Source organism: Lepidothrix coronata, unplaced genomic scaffold (genome assembly GCF_001604755.1).
Source record: "Lepidothrix coronata isolate B3197 unplaced genomic scaffold, Lepidothrix_coronata-1.0 Scaffold184, whole genome shotgun sequence".
Lineage (NCBI taxonomy): Eukaryota > Metazoa > Chordata > Aves > Passeriformes > Pipridae > Lepidothrix > Lepidothrix coronata.
In genome coordinates, this window is record NW_016690364.1 from 376,672 (window position 1) to 388,195 (window position 11,524).

The window sequence follows — 11,524 nt, forward strand, 5'->3', positions numbered from 1 at the left end:
CTATGGGACACCTCTGTGTCTCTATGGGATGTTTTGGGGCATCTGTGGGGTACTGGGGTGCCCTTGAGGGGTCCCTGCGGGGCAGCGGGCTGTCCTTGAGGGTCCCTGTGGGTCAGTGACAGGGTGCTACAAAACCCTCGGCGGTGCCGACAAGCTCGGCTCTCTTTTATGCGAAAAAACCACAGATAGGCTGCCCGCCAGTGGACGGAAACACGCCCCTTTATGCAAATATAGCCATCTATGGCAAGCGTGTCACGGGGTGGTGAAGCCGCGCGCTGAAGACGAAAAGTGGCGGGGGGGGGGCGGGAGGAGGCAGCGCTGAAGCTCCTGAGCTTTGGAGCCCCCAAAAACGGCGAGACGTCCTCCTGGGTCCCTCGGTGTCCCCGGCGGTCCCTCCATCTGTCCACCCAGCCGCTGCTTGCCGCCGTTTCTCTGCCTTCCTCCCTCCCGGCCGCCGCACTCTGATTGGCCGCCGGCGTGAGGCGCGCGGTGCTCCCATTGGCTTAGCTCTTCGCGCGCCTCCGCAAAGTCGGCGCTGATTGGTCAGCGCCACGGCGGCTCCCGGCGCTGTCCAGTTGCTAAGGGCAACCGCGCGCTGATTGGCTGAGCACCGAAAACCCGGGAAGGCACCTCCCTGCCCAGTGGGCGGGGTGTGCTGGGGCGCGCGGCGCGCTGATTGGCCCCGGGCGGAAATGGGAGGGGAGCGACCGAGGTGATATAAAGGGCGGCGCGGGGCGTGCCGCGGCGGGGTGGCGGCGGCCGGCAAGGTACGGTGGAGGTGGCGGTTAATTACCAAATGTAATTAATTAGTAAAATTAATGTTACCATCGCTCGTGGTGTTGACTAAGATACTCATTAAGGCGTTAGTTGGCGCCGCGGAGGGTTTTGAGGCGGCTTGGGGGCTTAGCCGGGGAAATCCGAAGGGGTTTGGAGCCTGTTTCGAGCCCATGTAGTGACTTAATTCGTTGCCTTAATTTAATCCATTGAAGGAATAATTTAATTACTTCATCGATTAATTAGTTCTAATCGCGGCTGTTTGGGGGAGCTTTGAGTCTTTTGAGGGTTTTCAGGTGTTCTGAGGGGGTTTAGGGCTAAAAACGCCTTTTAACCCCTGGTTTTCCTCAAGTTAAAGCAAATTGCCTCAAATTTTTGCAATTACAGGCAACTTTTACCTCAGGTTCTTTCATTCTGATTAAATTTGTTCCGTTTAAATGCGGTTTCAGGGCTTTTTTGCCCCATTTTGGACCCAAATTTCTCTTTTAAACGCTTTAACTGAATTTCTACCCTAATTAAACTAATTAACCCTAAAACTTAAATGTTTATTAATTAGTTGAAATGCAGTTATTAGCATTTGGGGGGCTTTTTGGTGCTTTCTTGAGGCGTTTCAGTGCCGAAAGCACCTTTACCCTACGGTTTTTTAATACTACTGCTTTAATTTATTAATATTAATTCAACATTTATTTAATTTGGGAGGATTTCTATGGAGGTTTGAGGTTTTTTGGAGGCGTTTTTGAAGTATTTCAAGGGCAAAATCGCCTTTTCATCCTCGCCTTTCTTAAATAACTTAAATATTTCCTTAATTTATTTCTATTTATTAAATCTTAGTTTTATTTAAATTTCCGGGGCTTTTTGAGGTGTTTTTGTAGCATTTTGGGTCTTTCCTGAGGCATTTTGGTGCCCCAAACACTTTTTAATCCTTTCTTAAATATCACCCTAATTTTTCCTATTTATTCCTATTTATTCACACATAGAGTAGAGAGGGATATTCATATTTACTCAGGGCATTTTAATGCCAAAATCACTTTCCAACCCCCCCTTTTTTAAGTATAACTTAAATATCACCTTACTTCCTCATATTTAGTCAAATATAGTCAATTTCATTTGAATTTTGAGGGGATTTGAATGGATTTTGTGTCTTTTTTGTGGCATTTAGGATGAAAATCACCTTTTCACTCTCTACTTTTGCTCAATAATTTATATATTGCCTTTATTACTCAATTTTAGTCAATTATAGTCAATTTTATTACATCGGGGTTTTGAGGTGGTTTTGGAGCCTTTTGAGGTTTTCTTGGTCTTTTTTGAGGCGTTTTAGAACCAAAATCGCCTTTTCACCCTACCCTGTCTTTAAACAATTTAAATATTTATATTTATTCAAATTTAGGATTGCAGCAAATGAGTTGCAAGTTCTTTTGTGTATGTGTGTGTATATGTTGTGTGTGTGTGCATGAAAGTCTGTGAAAGTCTGACTTCTTTATTATTGTAGTGGAATTACAGTATAAACAGACCAAAATTTGTAATAACCCAAATGGCTAGAACTTTCAGAGTCAAGATAAGAAAAAAACCCCATGAATAAAAAGCACTAAAAAAAGTGCAGCAGTAATCAACACAAATCCTATTGGGCTAAAGAAATCCCTCAACAGCTCTGGAAAAACTATAATGCCAGACTAAACCAGCTGTTGCAGGGTGGATGTAAAACATACTAATTACTCCAGGTATAAAAATACATTTGTTGCCACCGTCTTCTGAATAATCTAATTTTAGACAAATATCATACTTCTATTTTGGAAGACCAAACTAAAAGTTAAGCAAAAATTTGTGTTTTGTGGATTTTCTTTAAAATTCTCACACAGGGGATGAGTAATCTTTTAAATAATGAGTGGAAAAGAACCAAATTTTCCTTATATTTGATAAATATGTTAAAAGATAAGAACATTGCTGGACTGTCAAGAAAATACACACGAAGTTATTATGAATAAATGAATTGTTTCATGGATGACATAATAAGAAGGAATATTTCTTTTTGAAACCTGTAACTAAATTGCATGCATAGATCAAAATGGATGAGAAAAGTACCTGCAAGGCCAACCTTGCAGTTGCCACAAGGGTGCAGTGGGGAAGCAGAGAGCACAGATCCTACAGGAATGATAGCAAGGGAAGGCCAGAAACGGAAGGCATGTTCCAGCACTGTCTCCCTGGTTAGGGATGCCTGGCCAGCACCCCAGCACCACTGCTTATTTGTAGCAGATCCCCCCTGTGCTTTGACAGGGAAAAGAGCACTGCTTTTGGATTTGCCATTCACTGCATTTCTGCTGCAGATCCAGTCGAATGTAGAGTGTTGTATCTTATTATACCATGGCAGTTAAATGCATTAGAATTTTGAGGACCTCTGTCAGTGCATCTGTGTGCGTGTGTGTACCTGTCTGAGTGCTTTCTGCTGTGATACCATACCAGCCAATCTGAGTGGATTTGGATGAAACAATGAGTATTTCTCTATATTATCATGCTGGTCCAGGTTTAAACTCATCCTAACTCAGTACTCTGGCTCAGGTGGAGAGCAAACCAACTGCCTTACGACAGTCATCTTCAGTTTGGTAGTGGTTTGTGACCCAAGAAAGGATTTTCCCACTGACTGAGCTGAAGTAAGAGAGAGGGGCCTGTCCTGGAGCTTAGGGTAAGTGAAAAAACCTCCAGGTGATCTCCATGAAAAAGATAGCAGGTTTAGCAGCCAAGGATGACGATGCAATTAACTGATACTGGGTAAAGAGGACTAGCAAAATAGTTCCAGTTCTCTGCTCTGAAATGAAATGTCATACTACAATATGGCAGCTGGGTAAAGGATCACATTCAATGTCTAATGACCTATGTCTTGCTTGTCAATAAAGTACTTGAGCAAGTAGTAGCTCTGCTTCCTTTGTTGATTGCAGCTGCTGTGCAGTGCTCACATTGTTGTAGTGATAGCCCAACCTTCCAAATTCCCATCATTCCTGTTTTTCTGCTTAGGATTTTTCAGCCCCTTATCCAAATGACTTTTGTAATGATTTGGTTGTTTAGTTGGTGAATTTGTGTGGCTGATTTTATCAAGTTTTTAGATGCATTTTTTATATTCTACACCAGGCTGCTGTTACTAGCCCTTTGTGTAGCAAAGCCTCTATATTCTGGGCTGTAAAACTAGTATATTTAGCAGTACCTTCTTCTGCAGCACAGTTTTCACCTGGCTCACTAATAAACCTCTGAAAGCCTAAACTGTCAAAAACACTTACAGACTTTGAGTTCCAAGGAGGGAACATGCCAGCTCTCCTTCTCAGAAGGGTCAAACTCAAAGTACATCCAGACTTTCATAGTCACCTTCAGTCACCCCTATACGTAGGGTCTGAATGCATTTTCAACATGAGATCGTCACCTGCAGGAGGTTTGTGTTTCCTTTATTTTTTTTACTAAAATTGTATCAGAAAGCATAATACTTTCAGTTTTGAGACACTGGATGTGTTACACTACACTATAGACCCCCTGCATTTCTTCAACCAGACCTGTACAGTAATTCCCTGATTTTATCAGTTGCACCACTCATATGGTCACTCTCACAAATTGGGCAGCCTGAATAGCTGAGGATCTTAAAGTTTCTGTGGAAATGTGAAATGGGAGCTGATTCCTTTCTTCCCTCTTAATGCCTTGAGTATTTTAAGGCAACATCTACTTGTCTGGAAGAAGTGGCTTTAAAATGATCAATTTTACCTGTAAATATTATACAGACGAAATCCCAGGAAGGAGTCTTTATAATAGTGGAAGAAATGAAGGTGGTGTAAAAAGAAAGCCACAAAGATTATCTGAATGCTGGGAAAAAAGCCCTGCTGTGAAGGACAGAATGAATGCAATTTGCTAAGCTTATCAAAAAAGAGTTTGAAAGGTAACTTGATTGTAGCAGAGAAGTACTAACACACACAGAACATACCATGTATTAAAAGTCTTTTTAACCTCAGGGAAGAGAATATAAGCAAAAACAAGAAAGGCCCTCTGGGCAAAGGTCCCTCCCTGGCATCACTGGGGCAGGGATCCCTAAGAGTCTGGTGGGCAGCTTCAGGCTGTGCCAGCCGGCTTGGCGCTGGGCGACCTGCCTGTAAGCAGGGCTGGGTCCTTTGCTTTGCTTGGCGTTGGCCTTTTGCCATCGCGCTCCTGTGGCTGCCCAGAGAGAGGGGCAACTGCCCTGTAAGGAGGGTGACAGTCCCCCTCTCCACACCCCAGGGCGGAAAAGGAGCTCTCCCGACCCCCAGCCAAAACTGTAAGCAGGGTAGGGCTTTTTCCCTGGGCACCTTTGGTGCCTGATGACGGCCCCTGGCCACAGTGACCCCCTGTAGTCGGGGTGTGTCACCCCCTGTGTCCCTTGCCCCTCAGCCCTTGTTCCCCAGGACGGAGCGAAGCCCATTAGTGGCGGTGCGGGCACCGTGACCGGCCTGTTGGCAGGGCCTGGGCCTGGGCCTGCGCTGCAGGGCTGCCTGTCCCGCTGGTGATGTTCCAGCGTGGGCCCCCCGTCCTGATAATTTCCAATGGGGAAGCTTAGGGCGTGATATTCTGAGAAGATACAAGACAATCAGACTCTAAAAGAAAGGCAGTGAAAGCTACCAAGGGAGGTGAATTTTTGTTGTATTACAAAAGGGTGTGCTAGTTATTATGGGAAGAAATTCAGGTTATTAAAAAAAAAGATATCAGGAAAAAATATTCTGAGACCAAAATACAGTACAGTCCAGAGATATCTTCCAAAGGGAATCTTGGAAGCAGAAAAGCCTTGTAGTTTCAAAAGCGGATTTGACAAAGCAATAGAATAGGTCCTGCATTTTTAAGCTGGCTAGCAGAGATTTTTTCCAGCTGTAGCTTCTATGTGTCTGTGTTCCCTACCTTCTCTTTCCCCAACAGATGTTCTACTCCTCATTAAATAAGGAAGTATCAGCACCCTTTACTGACTGTTCCTGAGTTTTCACTTGTAATTTAACCCCAGATTTAAAGTACTGCTGCACTGCTTTGCATCTATTCCACTGAAATAAATTCTGTGTATTTTTTCCCTTTGAGGTACTGTTCCTGCCCATGGCTCAGCAGAGGGGAAGGAAAAAATGCTACCTGCAGTTTAACAGTTCTGTGAATGAAAAAACTTACTTTTAATGCACAGCTTGCAACCTGGTAGGACTCAAAACAAGGTGTGTTTTATTAATTCTGTTTAGTATCACACACTGAAGTTTGAGGCACCAATGGCAGGTGATTGATTTTTGTAAAAGTAGTTCCCATATCTCTAATTTCTTTACAGTCTTTCTTTGTACATTGTCAGATTTAGATGCAATTCCCCCTCAAACATTAGGCTGGAGTCATTCTTCATCTTCCAGGGTTAACTAATCCATCATTAGACCCATGCAGATCCACATGAAATGTTTGCTTTTAAAGCCAAGCTTTCTTACATCAGGTTTTGACATTTTATTCACTTGGACAAGCTGATTAATGGTGTCAGCATTGTTCATTTGCTTTGCAATGCGTACTGAGCAGATGTTGTACTGGCTTGTTGCCTCACGCTGAGCCTGAAGAGGTAAATCCTGTGAGACCTTGCTTTTGTTAGCAGGTCAGTTACCAAAAGGTCAAATAACGTCCCTTAGTCTGTTTTATACATAAATATGATATTGATTAATTTTAGATATTTTGATTCAGTTATTCTGGGAGGGGCTTTCTATTAGGAGTACAGGGCCAAAACCTGACATGTCAGACTAGGCGAAACGTCTGTTGACTGTAAGGGTATTTTTTTCTGTGAGGGTTTCCAGGTTGAATCAGTTGTGAGTTGCTCTCATTATAGCTTGCATTTTTTCTCTCAGGAGGCATGCAGGCGAGGCCTGTAGGGAGACCTAATGTCTTTTCATCAAGCCAATGGGATGTAAAAAAAAGAATGTTTCAGGCACACAAATCCCTCTTTAGGTATGACATGGAAACCACAAACTTCATGCTCAATACAGAATGAGAAGGGAACTTCAGAAATTAACCCACTGAAGTAGGACTACACTAGTAGAAGAGAATCAAGTGCATTGATATAAATTTCAGAAATAAGACTTTGCCACAAATTTCGAGTCAGATTTCCCAAAGCTCAGGAAGTATTCAGAACCAGAGTTTTCGGGCTCTTGTCACATAATTTACAAAATGGAGGCTGTAAGCTTACATTATCTGTTGCCCTGGGACAAAGATTTTGAATATTCTACTCTCACTGAGAGAAATAGAATTATTACCTTTCTACCTTCTGAAAATCCAATGGAATTATTAATTTTATTTAACTAATGAATGTATTAGTTTTATATGTACATATGTACAATTGTTAATATATCAATTTGTTAATTCCCATGTGGGGTGTTGCTTTTTTTCCCTCCAAATTCTTTCTCCATCCTAGCCAGAAAGAAGAAAGAAAATCGAAAACATACACGTTAATCCCATACAGGTAAAACTTAATCTATTTCAGTGGATTCAAAATATGAATATTCACAATTTTATCAGGTCTTATAGCCATCTGTAAGGCTTAAGGCCTGGATCCCAACAGAATCTCTATTAATACCCAGTATTAAGCCTTAAAAAGAGGTTTTATAAATTAATTTTTAGTATTTGTAATATTTAAATACCAGAAGTATTATATTATCATTTTTATGTAAGCTACTTCAGTTAGAATGACACAATTATATTGACACAATTCTGCTGGTCTGGAAAACCTCTTCCTTTATAACTGTTCTTGTCCCACAGGTTCCTAGGAGCTTGGTTATTTAGCTTAAGCTGAAGAGAATGGATTCAGCTCTGGAGGTCCACAGTTCACTGTCTGCTTTTGAAGGGCATGATTAATATTTAAGTCAATATTTCATTCACATCTCTAAAAAGACAAACATAACTATAGTCTGTATTAAGTATATTTCCCGATAATTACATGTAGATTGTTTATATTTCTTCCCCTAAGCATAGATACCCTAGCTACTTGCATGTTATTAAAATAAGTCTTTCTCTGTCTTAATAATCAATACGTTGTAAGCCGGTTGCTTTAAACTGTTGAGAGTTTATATGCACTAAAAGTAACAAGGCTTTTACTTATTGAACACCTTTAATATCCGGTGTATCTTTCCCTGTGTAAGCTGAGTCTCAGTTGTGACATAAAGTGGTTTCTAACCGAAATTGCCTTCCAGTTGACTGCACCCTTCCCCTTGAACGAGAATTTGCAAGCGAGAAAGCTACTGAAAGGTCAATGAATAGAGAGAGAAAAAGCCCCCTGAACAGAATGACAACTGTCCCATCTTACCACTTCAAGTTACTGACTCCCCTGCTGTCCCCATGCATTCATTTGCATAACAGAGGTGATCATCTGGCCTTCATTTTGGTGAATGTAAATCACTACTGAAACATAAAATACATCCAAGAGAACACTCTGCACACTGGCATAAAAATGAAGGGGCTGGTGCTGCCTAGGGATACCTGAGATGACAAAATAAAAACATCAGTGTACTGATTGATTCTCATTGTGACAACTTGCATGAGAGGCTACAGGAGGTTTTCATGGTCTTGGTGAAAGAAGTGCTTCTTTTAGTGCTTCTTTTAAGAGACTGGACCTCATTCCTCAGTATATAACTTGCCACCAAAGCCATGGCCACTTTTGACACCCTCTTGGACTGGACTCCCAACAGGAAGATTTCTGCTTACATTGAGATATAATCATGTACTTAGTGGCCACCAAACCTAATGAAAAGACCCTTCTGATCTGCAACATCTCACTGATCCATTCTGCTTAAAATATATTTCCAGTTTCTCTGGAAATAAACTATTTTCCTTCTTAGGAAGCAGCTGCAGGATTTATCCCTAATATTTAGAAATAAACTGAAAAGTACAGACTGCGCTCCTACTCAACCTTTTTAACAAGGATTCCCTACCTTTTATTTTTGCTAGAGCAGGCTAGGCTGCCATGCCTCTCTCTCATTTAAAAGAACTACTGGACATACACACTCATTCCAGTACTTCCCAGGAAAATGGCACATCTGTGTTGCTGTGCCTTGTCTCAGTAACCCTGTCAGTTACTGCTCTAACCTCCTAATGTTCAATATGGTAATTCTTTCCCTTTAAGTTTGCCCATAAGATATGATTCAGTGAACCTTTTCCTTCCCATCTGCTGCAACTGGCTGTCCAAATTCTTCAGGAGTCCCTCCAAATCAGTTACGCTAACATTTGTATAACTCGTATCTCATTCACAGGAGAGACTGGCACTGCTAAGACTGCAATTCATCCAGCAACTCACATCTTTCTCATGAAGTCTTGTCTGAGGAATACTGGGGCATGTGTCAGCAGAGAAGCTGTGGTGTTGCACTTCAACAGGAGTGTATGTCATTTGTGCCTCATGTGTCTGAAAATGGAAAGGCGGTTAGGGAACTGAGTATTGCCAGTCACAAAGTTCAAAAAAACTTCTAGGGCTGAAAATGCTGTTTTACAAAGGTGTGGGGTCAGGGAGTGCAAGTCTTTCTTCTGTTTTTTTGTGTTCTGGTTGATTTGGGCCATCTTTTAAAATTATTTCAACAACCATAAGGGCCAGAAACTTACTGTTTTTTAACATCTTTTATGTCTCTCTCTTTTTTTTTTTTTTAGTTTGTATTTTGATTCTTGAAACTCTTCATAAAGCTTGAATTTCATATAGAATAGCCCTATTTCTTCTTAAAATTTGATGATATGCTCTCATTTTCATGTATGTATTAGCAAAGTGTAATATTTCTTTTAAAACTTTTAATATTTTCAGGCTTCCTTCCATTTAAAATTATAATTCTCTGCTATGTCAATTAAATGCTACACCAATTTTCTTGAAGTTGAGTAATTTTTGCCTTCAGTTCTACCTCTGAATTTCATCAGCACCGGTTAGGGCTGTCCATCAGCAGCACATTACTTAAACCTGTACAAAAAATATCCAGCTTTTTTTCATTAATCTGGTATTCCTAGAATATATTTCTACATTTCAATTCTTCTCTTTTCACTACAATTCATTTTACTCATCACTAATGTGGTTGCAGCTCAACTCAGCTCAGTTTGCTTTGCTGGGACTACATTCAATCAGGAAAAAAATTCAGGCTTGTCTCCAATTTCTTTATCTGGAGGAGAAAGAGCTGGTATCAGCATGTTCATACCCTGATTAACAGTTTTAAGAACAGACAAAGTATAAACACTTGAAATAAATTAATTTATTTGCTAAGGAAATTACCAATCTCATCTGCATCTATTTCTGAAACAGAAGATTTGTTTGAAGTTCTTCCTTTTGGATCTTAGCTTCCAGACATTGTCTTCACAAATCCCAGGTTGTAACATCATAATCTCCCCTCAAGGTTCTGTTTACATCTGAGGCTCCCCTGTAGACAGCATTAGGTACAAATACATTAGAACTTAAACATTAAGTTGTTCTCTGACATTGATGTGTGGACATAGTATTTATCTTTAGATGGATAGAGAGGCCTGAAATATGTGACACTTAATTCCTCTCTTTCACCTTCATAAGGACAAAAGAAAGGGTGCTATTAATTATTTTCCTAATTTCATAAATATGATCTGGTCTCCACAAGCATGTAAAAAGAGCTTCATCTAAAATTTTTCTAGTTAGCACTGGTCAATTAGATTGGAAGCAGAAATCAGTGTAAATCAAATCATGATTTAACCTAGTACAGTGACTAAAGTAATTCAGAGGCAAGAACAAATAAGGGTGCAGGCAGAGAAGATGTCTAGAACATTATAGGCAAGATACAGAATTTGGAGGAGGTGCATGTCATGAAAGGTTGTTTCAACTTGGGCTTTGCATAAAAGAAGAAAAGCCAAAAGAGAAAACTAAAATCCTGACAAAAATGCAACATTTTGAAGAGAAGGCAAAGAACAATACATTAACCATAAAACAGAGATAAAATGTATGGAAATAATTGAAGCAGCAGACTCATGATTCCCAATGCATCAAAATAGATACAGACTTAAGTCTGTATTCCAACAGAAGCTAAAGCCATGATTAAAATTTTGCCTGTGTTTATGTGCTTAATTAATCCTATAGTAATTATAGTCTCCTCCTTCAGCTTTCACTGAGCCGTAGGATTCACTGCATCCTGGGAATTTAGATTGCTCAATACTTCGAAATACTGCTTTTATTTAAGTGTACCAAACCCACAGTTACAAGATACAATTCGTCTTTAATGTTTTTCTAACAGTTTTTACTTGAAGGATCTTAGTAGTACTGGGCATTGATCCAATAAACATGAACTTGTTCAAAGGTAGAAGACAGTATATGAGATCCTCCCTAATATTTTCCTTCTTTATTTTGCCCTGTTTAAATAAGCAAAAAATAGCTTTTTTTCCCCAGCATCCATGAATTGTTTCACATATACGATGCAGTCAAACTGTAAAAGAAAATTGCTCTTGGAATTTATGCTACCATTTCCTCCTGATAATGACTTTAAAAAGTAAAATTAACAGATTTTCTTACCAAAATAACCCAGAAATAAATGTTAAATGTTTATTCTCTTTTAAAACCAGAAACCACTCAGCAACCAAATAACTCTGGAGTGTCAAATAAATGTGCTTTATTTGCAGTCATGAGGCTTGTATCTGAAGTGAATTAAAAATTTATCTTAGGTCAATATATCATGATGGTTTTGTAAATGTGTTTCTGAGGACAAGACTAACTACACCCATTGATGTGAATAATATACAATCAATACCCATTTTCCTTTCTAAAATA

General features: G+C 40.1%; 1 long non-coding RNA gene across 1 annotated transcript; it reads left to right on the forward strand.

Moving 5' to 3' along the window:
* Window positions 1-656: 656 nt before the first annotated feature.
* Window positions 657-11,274, forward strand: LOC108505157. The gene is made up of 4 exons (XR_001877407.1): window positions 657-767; window positions 3,328-3,451; window positions 5,842-6,024; window positions 9,021-11,274. It is a non-coding gene; the product is annotated as an uncharacterized LOC108505157 (long non-coding RNA).
* Window positions 11,275-11,524: the final 250 nt, after the last annotated feature.